The 13,121-nt window shown below is 38.7% G+C and overlaps 1 protein-coding gene across 2 annotated transcripts in view; it reads left to right on the plus strand.

Moving 5' to 3' along the window:
* The window catches only part of Prkg1 (protein kinase, cGMP-dependent, type I), a 1,159,533-nt gene that overhangs the window by 1,086,612 nt on the left and 59,800 nt on the right, over positions 1–13,121 (plus strand). The gene's annotated exons all lie outside the window — the stretch shown is intronic.

The following is a 13,121-nucleotide window of genomic DNA, read 5'->3' on the forward strand; positions in this document are numbered from 1 at the left end:
CCATTATTGAATCCTTTTGGTTATGATCTATTACTATCATCATCATTATCACCATCATGCTCATTTTGCGGGTAAATATCCGAGGCTCAGAGGTTTCTGGTGGTGCACATACCTGAAAGGTGGAAAGCTCCTCCGTGGTCAGCAACAGAGTCAGGATTTGGATACAACCGGGGTATCCCCAGGATTCATTCTATGATCTCCAACCACACTGTTTCTGGACCATAGCTGTGATCTTGTGAAGGCTTTGGTACTAATCTGGAAACACGCATGAGTATCTCTCAGTGAGACAGCCCCCTTATGGGAGCCATTTTGTGGAGCACAGACACTTTTTCCCTATCATATTCATCATATAATATGTTACAGAAGAACGTTTCACCATGAAGCCTGCAGCGTCACATAGCTGCATATTTCCGGCTGAGTTCTCCTTGAAATCAGCATTACCAAACCTGCCTCTGAGAAACTGCAGCAAATCCACTACCGCTCAGGGCTAACACTAAGACACTTAGACAACATTAGTGTTCTACTGGGAGTTTCAGCTAACCTTGTATCCATTCAGGGAAAGGAAGTTGCAGAAACATGATCTTTAAAGGCAAAGACAAGTGAAATGGCAAATTACTCCTGGCCCACAGGCAATAATGTTTTCTGTTTGGTCAAGAACTACCAGCTGAAAAAAGAAGGAAATATCAGGCGTATTTGTCCTGTTAATGGCTTGCTTTATTATTATTTTACAGCTTATATATTCTAAATAATTTATATTACACATGTGCTTGTATACATAGGTCCTAATGGAGCATGACTACAGCTGAATCACTCATTTGACCATTAGATCATGAGCCTCACTTCAAAGCAATAGTGTTTCATCTGAGTCTTTAGTTAATTAGAAAAGTCAAAAAAGTTTTTTTCTAAATGTTTTTGTTTTATTTTCATTTGTAACTTTTGATAACATAGGAAATTTGCGTTGGAGAGAGAAAGAAAGAAGATGAATTCAAAATTTTCTAAGTGTACTGTATTTGGAGAAAATTACTAACTAAATAAAAAATTTATTAATCAAAAGCCATTAACCAAGTAGGGTAGTGCACAAGATCAGGGTTCCCTAACTGTTTGGTAAAAAGCTTGATGATGAATATATGCTGGCCCTGAAGGCCCACGCAACTTTGCTGGGTAACCGAAGAGAAGCCAGAGGCAATACATGGACAGTTGAGGGCTACTGGGGCCAAGTGAAACTCATTTTTGAAGCCTAAGACTTGATTTTTGTATAATTTTCCTTTTTTTTTTCTTTTTTTGGTAAATGTTAAACGGCTCTGCTTTATTTACATGGACATTAGATGATTTATTTATTTTAAAGAGAATAATAAAAAATGAACACTAGCAAAATACCAAGAACATAGATAGAAACAAAACAAAGCAAAAACAATAAAAATGATACAGGGTTTCAGAACAAAATGATAGGAATTAACAATGGCTGTTATATTACATATTGTTATCTTCAACAAAGTTGCTCAGATTACCAGATGTAAGAATGCAAGACTGATCAAACCATTAAAGAGAATAAAAAATAAAACCAAAAAAGCCATTAGAAAGGATACAGAGTTTCACTAGCCAAGATGGTAGAATTCACCAGTGGTTGTTATATTCCATATTGTTGTCTTCAAATTAGTTGTTCATATTACCAGATATAAGCATGCAAATTTGGTCAAAAAATTAAGCATTAACTGCTCCTTTCAATAAACAATTAGCCTTCAGCAGTACAGTTATCCCAGCTATCTTTATATATATATATACACATATATTTTCCCTTCTTTCTTCCTTTTTCAGCTATAAAAAAAAGATAAACTCAAGGCTTTTATAGGTACCTGGATGCAACTAGAGACAATACTAATACATGAAATAAATCAAACCCACATGTGTAAACATCATATTGTCTCCCTGGTGTAAGAACCTGAAAGAACAAATAAAACCCAAAACGTACAACAGATATTATGAAAAGGAAAGAAATTGCTCAAAGTAGGAACAACTGGGATGAGAGAAAGGAAAAAAAGAAAGGAAGAAGGATTTTTGTATAATTTTCAAGTGTTACAAAGTACTGCTCTTCCTTAAAAAACAAAATCAATCCGTTTAAGGATGGAAAAATCACTCTGAATTCACTGGCCACACAAAATACAGACCTCGGCTAGGATTGGCCTAAAAGCTGCAGTTTACTAATTCCCCACTCAAAAATATTATAGAACTCTTTTAGTAGGAAATACAGTTTTTCCCCAGGGAATTGCTGAGGCAGGGAGGAGGGGCTTGAGAAGAGCGAAGGGGTTTTAGGACCATATTCAAGAGTAAGTTTTCACTCTTGATCAATGCTTTTTCCAGAAGTCGCAATCACCCAGCTCAGGCTTCATCCAAAACTGGAACTGTGAGCTTCCTCAAACCCATGTCTCCCCTAATCTTCCCTGCATCATTAAATAGAGCCTTCCTTTTCCTTCTCCCCTACTCCCGCTCCAGTCTATCAGCACATGTGTCTGCTTCTTCGAGGACCGTCCTCTCACTGCCACCAGCCTGTGCCCGCCCATCGTCTCTCACTGGGACACCTCCCTCTTGACTTCTCATCCCTGGTGCTTTCTCCTTCCTAACAATTCTTTCTCACCAAAGCACCTTGAGTGACTCTTTATACATCAGAAATTCGATGAAGTCACGCGTATTGGCAGCAATCACGGGCAGGTTAACTAAATACTTTGAGACTCAGTTTCCTCTCCTGTGAATGGAAAGAGTAATTACCCAGGCTTCCGTGGTTCTATGTGCAGACTAAATGACGAATGGTGCTAAGCATGTAGTAAGATACCCATCGTACACTCCCTATTTAATGAACTATTGTTCATTAGGTACAGCGACTGTCTTCATCATCACTGTCGCTTCCCTAGTTAAAAACGATTGCAGGAAGAATAAAATCAAAACGCCTCACCTTCCAGGCTTGTGTAATCTACCAGCCTCTCCCCGCTGCCCTGTGTCAGAAGCTTACAGTGTGCTCACCACCCACGTGTGCTCCGAACTCTTCAGGGCCATCACAGCTGTTCCCCTCACTCTTCCCCCAACCAGATCCTCAGCCTCATTGTTGTATGCAGAAAGGCCTTCCTGACAGCTCATTTGACATATTTTCCCAATCAATCCATACCTACTCCATCACAGAAGTCTGCTTGTTTCCTGCATAACAATTCCCATGGAGGACTATTTGCTTGTGAATACACTTATTTTCTGTATTCTTATTAGAATATAAACTCCAGGAGGAAGACACAGCCTGCCTCTTTCACCACTCCATGGAAACAGTGGTCTTCAACAAACGTTAACTGCAGGAAATCAAAGTCAAACCTCAGAGCTCTCTGCCGGCTTCACAAGCACTCACGTTCTTTTAAATTCAGCATACTCTAAGCGGTCAGTCCGTAGGCTTGCTCATTATTTTGTCCTTTGAGCAAAATTCTACCAGGTACTTTCTCAGTTAGGCCGTGCAAACTATAGAGACTCCAAAAGTTTTGACAACTGCTTTTAGGAAGTTTATAACATAGTTATGTAAATTGTCATTTAAGAGTATTTATAATTTAAGAAAAAATATATGTATATATTCAAACAAACCAATATATCTCTTTTCTTCAGGTTTAACTTTTAATTTCCTTTTTCATCCAGAGTCCTATAGAACAGTAAATCTAACTGGTGCAATCAGTTATGTTGTTGGTATTCTGTTATTTTTTTATCCTCTTTAAAATAAAAAAAGTAAACATCGAATATGTACTAGCTACAGTACTAAAGCTGAAATTCCACTTGGATTTCTGTTTTTCTTCTGTTTCACTTGAAAATTTCATTTTGATTTCCTTTTCCTTCTATGTTTCACTTTTAGGAGAAAAATGCATTGTTGCCAAAGACAGTTATTGGAGGTTCTGCTTTTTAAAGTTTACAGGTTTTCTTTAGATTGGCACACATATATCATGTTCTGATTCACTTTCTCTCTGGACTGTGTTCCTCATAGGAATGCATGTTGACATCCCTGCTATGGAAAAGTCTTTAATCTAACAAGAATTCTACTTTACACAGTATGTTTAGTGAGTCCAGGGAATATATAGACAGAAGATAGAGAAGATTTTCAAAACTGGTTTATTTAAAGAAAAATATATCTGTCTTTAAAGGGTTAAACTTCTATGATTTGAACACGAGCCTCACTCAGATACCTGTGTCCTTTGCATTCACCTAACTGGTTTACATGTGTCACTACCAGCTGTCCAGGTATAGGCTGTGTTTGCAAGTTCAGCCCTCACTTGGTCATTTATTTCCACTTCAGAATTGCGCTTACATTCAGAAATTACTACCATCCACACGTCACTTGGCTGTGCAAACAGTAGCTTTCAATAAATATTGATGAAAGGAAACAATGAAAAGTCAAGCTTCAGAGCTATTTGCCAATTTCATGTGAAGTTAGATGTGTTCTTTGAAATTTAGCTTAGTCTAGATGACCAATAGATAGACTTGCACAGTATGTAGTTAATTCAGAGCATGGCAAACTCTATTGAATTGTTTTTATTACAAATGAGAATAATAACTTAAACTTCTGAAATAAGTAGTATAAAAACACGGAAAAATACCTAGCCTATTAAGAAAATATCCAATAATTTGTTAGTGAGGGAATATGAAGGTGAAGAACTTTGCTCTGGAAATTGGGTGATGTAAATGCGCTGGTGTGAAATGCCAATAAATGGGTGATTTTTGGCAATTGTGCTCCTTTAGACAAAGTGTTTATGGCTCAAAACCAGAAAAGATTGTAAGGAAAGGTCTTCATAAGTCTTATATTTCCTAAATTATAGGAATTCATTACCACTTACCTGAACATTCGCTGTGCGTTTTAACTCTAACATTTACCTTAGGCCCGTAACTACGAAATTACTTGCTTCCTGTACTGCTGGTTAAACCAACGCCACAAATTTTAACAACTCCGGTTGAACTTTTTTTCCCTGCTCCTTGATAAGAAAAAATTGACAAGTTAAGAAACCTGTGCTTTCTGCTCTGAAACACTAACTCTTGTATCTGTCCATACAGAAGGTAGAAGTTGAGAAAGAGGAAGGAGGAAAGAAGGCAGAGAGAGATAAGGGGCAGAAATTTCCCTTTGATTTCCATCAAAACCTGCAGATTATTTTTACTCCAGCCAAAGACTTTTCAGCTTACTCCAGGTTTTGCCTTCATTTTTTATTATGGTTGAACTGGATTTTGGTCTGAAACCACATTTCATTTGGCTTCTCATAGAAATTGTCTTCTCAAAGGGATTGTAGTATTTCCTACTAAAAAGTCAAGTTTACATTCAGTGAAAACACTAAAAGAAAATTGAAGGGGAATTTTGAAACGGATCCAGAACGTTTGCCTAGGAGCAAGTGAGACATCTTGGGAAAGTTTATGAACTCTGAAAAGGCTTGTGCCAGTGCCCTTTTTAGCTACCATGTACGTGGATTTTTATGCACAAAGCAATAGATGTTTAAGCCTAAAGCCAATCAGTTCAGATAGCTAAGTATTAACCCAGCTTCTGCTGTGAAGCTGGCATTCTTTAAGATGCAAAGAAATGAAAGTTTCATTGTAACCCCCCCATGAAGCTTTATCAACCCTCAATGGCTTTGTGGGTTGAATTGGCAACAAATATTTTCATATGTTCAGAACATCAGCACACATATGCTCTGATGCTGTTTGCTAAATAATATTTTCTTTTCTAAAAAAAATTTCTGAAAACTTCATCTTCATTTATGATTACCTCTTCAGTGTATGGAATCAATACAAAACATAAATCCAGCTCTGTGCTGCTTCAGGTAAGTCTTTATGAGGAACCCAGGGAAGGGTCTGTTGCAATATAGTTACAATGTATTTATAAAATCCTAGCTAGCAGCATTCAGCTAAAATGTGCTTAGGGGATTTCCGAGACGATGAAGAGGTGCCTTGGTGGCCTCAGGGTAGCAAAATAGCAGCAGCAGTGCCACCTTGTTTCCGGGAGTGGAGTATTTAGGGCTGGACCAAAAGTCTGAGGCAGCAGTGGCCACAGTGGAAGAACACATCATCCAGAGAGCGGAGACAAATCCTTTGGGTCTTTTGAAATTTATGGATTCTCTATCCATGTAAATATGAAATGGTCCCATTATAACATGGAGCTTCTGAGTAACACTAACCATAGAAAACATAACAACACCTTCTGAATATTTGTAAATGTTATGCTACCCAGAAATTTTAAAAGGAAATACAACCCTACATTCAATACATGTGCAAAAAACACCTTTATAGAAAATAAAATTTACATGTTTCAAAATTTGATGAACACCTGAGATATGGGGCTAGCCTGCTTTTTTCAAAGTTTGATTGGCAATCGGGACAATCCTCATTCACAGACCCCCTCCAAGGTGCCAGACCTTCTTACGCTTGCTGAAGACACAACAATGAGCACCACATCCTCTCCCGTCTCTAGGAGTTCTGCCCTCCTGTAAAGGGGCACGACTACTTCAGCATACCACATCCTGACACCTGGGAGTATAACAGCAGGGCAGAGGAGGTAACAGTTGTGCTTGGAAGAAAAGAAAGGAGAGAAAGTAATAAGATTCAGGGTGTTCCTCTAAGGATGAACCTTGGCTGCACACCTCTCCTTAAGAACAAAATCCAGGGCTGCATCAGAGCGGACACACAGAGAACAGTATGCGTCAGAGCAATTTTGAAGAAATGGATTTGAAGTCACATAGACAGTGACTTCTAAAGAGACATTGTCTGTCACTAACACTTTCCTCACCTATAATTTGGAGATAACATACAGAAACACACTCATGTGTGCGCGCACACACACACACAGAGTTTGGGAGAGGTCTAAGTTAGAGTATGTATGTAAAACACTTTGTAGAGTGGTCAGCATGCAGTAAGTCCAATTAATGTTAGAAATTATTCTTCTTTGCTATGTAAATAGTAGCTAAAGCTCCACAAAGAAGAAATTCAGGAATTCCTAAGAAGTCTTAATAAGACTCAAGCATAAAATTTTAATAGAGAAACTGTGAAGAAATAGGGCACACTGCCAATAGCCTTTCGTGCCCTACCCCAAAAGAATCCGACTCAATATGTGTGGTGGAGAAGATATCCGGCTTCTAGGCCATGAGCTCACAGGGCCATGTGTTTGAGGAAGTTAACTGTAGAAACGTCAGGGAGAACATATGGACCAGGTGACTAACGGGGATGCCTTTCACTGAGGCAATCATTTCTGCCATGAAAAGTTTTTCTAATTTGTGAACCATTTTCAAATATTAGCCTAGTAGTTATGTGTGTCTTTTAATATGTATTTTAAGAGTTTCTGCATTAATTTAGAGAATTCTTAAGACACGAATAAAATTTTATTTGAACATGACAGCACCATGATGCTACTTTTGAGAACTATATCATTCTAAATACAAAAGTTTATATTGAAGCTAGGCATGGTGGGGCATGCCTACCTAGCACATAAGAGGCTAAGGCAGGGAGGTTTCTGTGAGTCTGAGGCTGACCTGGGCTATGTAGTGAGTTCAAGACCAGCCTGGACTACATAGCAAGAACCTGGCTCAAAAAAGCCAAAACACCAAGGAAGCGTATTGAGGCTGACTTTCCATGTGTGCAGGCAAGTTAGACCGTTAAAATAGTAAGGAAATGAAAGTACTTCCTGTCTACTCAGCATTTTCTCCCTCACCGTAGGAGGATGACTGGGATACATATTGGTGGTAGTCATAAGTTCATGCAATTTTCAGAAGAATATAATTTCCTTGTGAAAATTTTAAATGCTGAATTTGGATAGACAACCTTAAAGTACAAAAGACAAGTGAAAGGACTGCAAGAATGTATTAAAAGAGATTTCTATATTAGTAGGGATAAGTAGAACCAGAATTAATTTTGATCGGATTCGTATCACTGACAAAAAGTGTGTGACAAGGACGCTGTTGAATAATTGTAAATGTAAGAGTGCAAATGTCCAGTGTCTAATCGAGTATCTTTGGGATAGATTATGAATGAGCAGAAAACAAAACCACTGGTCAACTTTGAGGCAAATCTTGTACTTTTCCGCCCTCTAATGGCCGTTTGGAGAATTGACCCATCCTCATGCGGTTGAAGTGGCCCAGAAGGGCAAGCCCGTGATACCGGGCAGAAACAGCTTGTACTGGAGACGCTGAGATTTCCCTTTGTTACCTCATCTAACTTCAGACAGAAGAGAGCTACCTGACTTTGGAAATTTTCCAGAGAGCCTCCAAGAATGCGTAAGATCTGTAGTGTAAATGGTTCTGTTGGTCACTCTCGAATGTACCCTTCTTAGGCACTTGCTTTTAAATTTAATTTTATTTTATCAGTACAGGTTTGTGGGAAATCATGAATGCATTCATTGTGGGTAGTTGGCACATATTCCTGACACATTCTTTTCATGTCCCCTTCCACTCTCCCCATGCTCCTTCCCTCCATCCCCTCGTCGTCTTCCCATCTGGCACTTGTCTCGCAGGGGATTTCCAGGCACAGAATGGAAGCTTGAATTTCGTTCACATTCAAAACCATCATGCAGGGACGCAGTTGACACTGACCTTCCCATTCTCCGGGCACTGGTTCTTCAGTCGATAGGCGCCCGGGCTTAGGGTCCTTCAGGAAACCAGCACATAGCTAAGAGAATGCCAGAGAAATAAGTTCACACAGATTGTGCCAGATGTTAAAGTCAGATTGCACTGTAGGGCAAGGAGGTTTGCGATAAAATTTAACAGAATAATCACAGAACATACAAAGCACAGAAGCATTTATTTATTAAAAGTGAAGCTACTTATTTTCTCATTTTTACCTTTCAGTATTAGTTTAACCCTAGAGTTAGATATGGTTAATTAGAGCCAGTTCTGCAGAAAACCCTAGATGGATTTTTACTCCTATTACAAATGTGACTGAAAGTAGACATATTTCTGATGCCGTCTCTCCTATGGCCCTTACAGGAAGTAAGCCCTGGGCCTATGTGAGTGTAGATATTTTTTCAGATCACTGTTCTGAGAATTAAATGAATTAAAACGTCCCTAAAATTTCAAACTGATTTTATTTAAATCTAGAGCTGCTTAAATATTTACGTGATAACTCCTAACATTCTTCAGCTTTTCCCATGTGATAGCTCCGTTTCACCAGACAGACAATTCCTTTTAACAAGTGATTTCAAAAGTCGCACAGAGAGACATCTAAGAAGAGCCTGGAGATTCCATTTCACCCTGGGAGAGTACAGACCCTATAAATTGTACCCCGTGTGCCATTCCACTTCCTGTCTTCCCTGACGGTGACACAGAGAAACAGCTGTGGTGTGGGAACCTTGCAGAGCCATTTTTCTCAAACCACAGGTCATGGAAGGGTGGTTATGGAGGCCCTGTTTCCCCGTCTTCCAAAATAGCACCCTCAGGCTCTTCTGACCTCGCCTCTTTCCACCTCTGGGTGGGAGCCAACTAGCAGTGAGTTGATCCTACTTCCTTTTGTTGTATTTATTTTTAACTGGGCAGGAAGAAATACATATCCTGGGAGAGGCCAGCAATTTCTCAAGAGAGCTGCTGGCTTAAAAAATAATAACAAAACATAAAATAAAATAAAACGTGTATGTATATATGTATCTATATTAGCTGAGCTCTCTTGGTTAGGAAAATAACATCAAATGACCCTCACAGTCTAGAAAAATACAACCCTTTGCTTTTTATATTTTAATACACCTTATTTGCACCCTACCCTCAAATCTTATATGGTACAAAGAGATACAACTATCCATGACGGTATACTAGAAACAACAAACAACATTAGTCTATGGTTAATTTTGTTGTATACCAGGAATCGAACTCATGGCCTTGCGCTTGCCAGGCAGGCGCTCGTGCCACTGAGCTACATCCCCAGCTGGTTAATGTTAAAGATCAAACAATATGCAACGCTTAATAAATATGCCCCCTTTTATGTTGGATATTAGAAAATGGGCACTGGTGTCTGGTGACTGGGGATACTGATGCCAATCCCCTAGGAGGACAGTCAGCCGGGCCTCTGCGTTGCGGGTAGTGCAGAGGTCATTACAAAAGACATATCCATGGTGGCTGCGTTGGTCAGCCTTTTCTTCCTCCTTCCTCCGCTCTGTAATTGCAGTTTACACGAAGGATGGACTTGTCCTGAGGGCCATCATCCCACTGGTTTCTCTTAAGAAATTCATTGTTTAAAAAAATTAGGTTACAATTGTTTTCATAGAAGCAGGATGAACTGCAAATTCATAGCAGCTGGCACCCATCGCTGGGGCAGTGTTTTCTCCTGGCGTGGAGATCACATGCACAAGGCCAAGGAGACTATAGAATCCAATAAATTCTTGTACAGAGGATCAAGAAGACTGTAGAAAGGACAGGCAGACGTTTTTAAATGTTTTTATTCCTCTGGTTTTTAAAATTTTTCTTTATTTTTAAGTCTTATCAAATCCTACCTAATTCCTTTTGATCAAACATGAAAGTTGTCATTGTATGAATAGTTGCAGGGCAAAATTTTGAGTTACAGCAGCTGCGGCAGTATTCTCTTAACCTAAATAGAAGTCTTACTAGACATGGTGGAACATGCCTGTAGTCCCAGCACTCACTCAGAAGGCTGAGGCAGGAGGATTGCCACAATTCATTTCTCACTATGGGCTACATAGTGAGACCCTGTCAAAAAAAAAAAAAAAAAAAAAAAAAAAAAAAAAAAGGTGTAAGTGTCGAAATTGGATATTGTTTTATTTTTAAATGTTTTCATGCTATACTCAGTACCCTTAAAAATAGTTTTGTTCAAAAAATAGATAATTATTCTGAATTTTTAATTTAAAAATAGAAGACATGAGAATGTCCTTCTAAAGGTGAATTTATGTTTTGGCATCTTCTAAGAATTCAAAGAGTGAAAAGACTAGTACAATTTCCAATGCGCCCATAAAATGCACCTCTTCGTTATGAGTCCTCATTAAATAATATTTTAAGCCAAATCATTTAAAACCAGCACGTAATTTAGTGCTAATCATCTGATCTTTCTTGTGTAGGATAAGAGATAATATTTCTCGGTTTCTGTGTTCAATTGAAATAAAATTTAAGAGAAGTTAAAGAAGCTCCACACGGAAGGGACATTATGGCACATCTGTTTAATAGTCAAAGCAAACTGGGAAAAACATAAAAGAAAGAAAGAAGCCTGGGGTGCCCCAGGGTGCTTCTGCTGTGCATGGCGAGCCTCACTCCGAGGAGTTTTCCATTTTTATGCTCACACTAGAAATAGGAAGGTTACCAAACATCTACACATCGGTCGAACAGTTTTTCAGCTTGGAGGCTTTAGTTACCCATGTGCACCACATTGACAAGCTTATGAGACTTAGAAAAGTCATGGGAAAAGAAAACAAAGTAATTAACTGAAAAGAATGACAATGATTTGGCTAATTAGAAAATGTAAGTGGGGTGTGTTTTCTTTACAATGCAAACTGCCTATGTAAACATTCAATAATTGTTTTGAGTCTAAAATACCTTGCTAATCTAGGATAATAAGACCAAGCAACACCAGTGAAGAAGAAAATAGATATTATTAACAATTGCCAAATCTCTCCTTATGTATAAATTTATTATCCTCCTCCAGTATACTTTCTTCTAGAGTTCTAACAAACGGCTGTACTATTTTTTCCCCACCACTTAGTAATGAGCAGCGTAATGCCTCAAGTGACCTGTCAGACAGAAAGAGATCTTTCGGGAAAAGAACCGAAATGACCCCACATCAGCTGAAGTACACTCATGTTTCATTTGTTAATTTTTGTTGATCACTTAAGTGAATTTACCTGTGAGCACTCAGACCAAAAGGAACACCTCCTTCTCACTTTCTGGGCTATGAAATTCTGCACATATTTAAGATTATCCTGCCAAAAGCAAGCAAGGTCAAATATGTCACGATATCACAAATGAAAAGGCCTGGGAGAAAAACAAAAAATATATAGATTGTATTCACTTTTCTAAACTAATTTAAAATCTGGAAGGGTATCTTTAAGTCATGCATCCCAAATCATGTATCTTTGTAAACGTGCAAAACAAAATTCATTTCCCTGAAATCCTTTCCAATAAGCACATTAAAAAAAAAAAAAAATTAGTCACAGTGAGTTCCCTGGACTGCAGAACAGAGTAGAGAAGCTGCTGTCTGGCGCCCTTGGCCCTCCAGGGTGCGGCCTCTGGTGCCCTACAGTTCCTGGGCTGGTTACTTTTCCTATTTGAGTTGTAGTGTTTTTCAGGAAGCAGTCCTTGTTCATAAGCTGTTGCAGATTCCATTCTAGTTGCTGATTGTATCTTGCTCACAACTTTGTTTAACTTTGTTGAGATTTTATCTTTTAGCCAGTCACATCACTTTCTGTCACTGAGAGAACATTTCGTCCATTTTGGACATCCTCCTTTATCTGATAGTAAGAAATCAAGGGTCAGTCAAGCAGAATTAGGCTGATTTCATGTTGGTTTTATACATTATGATATATAAAATATAATATATATATTATAATTTATATACAATCACAATATATATTACATTTTGTAATATAAATATTATAAAAACCAACTGAGTCCAGGATAGTAACTCCATGGTATTAGAATTGTTAAAATTAGTTCCTGCCTGATATTGCTACAGATACTTCCTAAAGCAGACGAAGGCATGAGCTCATTGTGTGAGGAGGTGCCGCACAAACGGCTTTTGGGAACATTTTATCCTTAGGCCCTGATTTTACATCTCCTTGCAGATGAAATCATCAGAGAGTCAAAGGGGAGAGAGAAATGATACCAGCTTTTCAGTGAGATGATGTACAGTCTCTTTTATTAGCTTGTGTAGAGACAGGTTGTGAAGGTAGTTGCTTCTCCCTATCAGGATCAAATTCAACTTCCCTGCATGGCCAGAGAGGCCTGCTGAGAGCTGTTCTAAACAATTTCTTTTAACCCTCGACTGGAGTCTAGAGAATGCAACCAGTGAATCATTGCCTCCTCTGGGGAGCCTGCATATGTACAGAAGCCCCAAGGTGGGAGTGTCCCAGACATTGTAAGGACCACCAAAAAGGCCAACAGGGCTGTCATACAGCAAGCGGGTAGCACAAGAGGTGATATGGGATG

The sequence above is a fragment of the Chinchilla lanigera genome, unplaced genomic scaffold (genome assembly GCF_000276665.1).
Source record: "Chinchilla lanigera isolate Chin_1 unplaced genomic scaffold, ChiLan1.0 scaffold00024, whole genome shotgun sequence".
In the NCBI taxonomy this organism is placed as follows: Eukaryota; Metazoa; Chordata; class Mammalia; order Rodentia; family Chinchillidae; genus Chinchilla; species Chinchilla lanigera.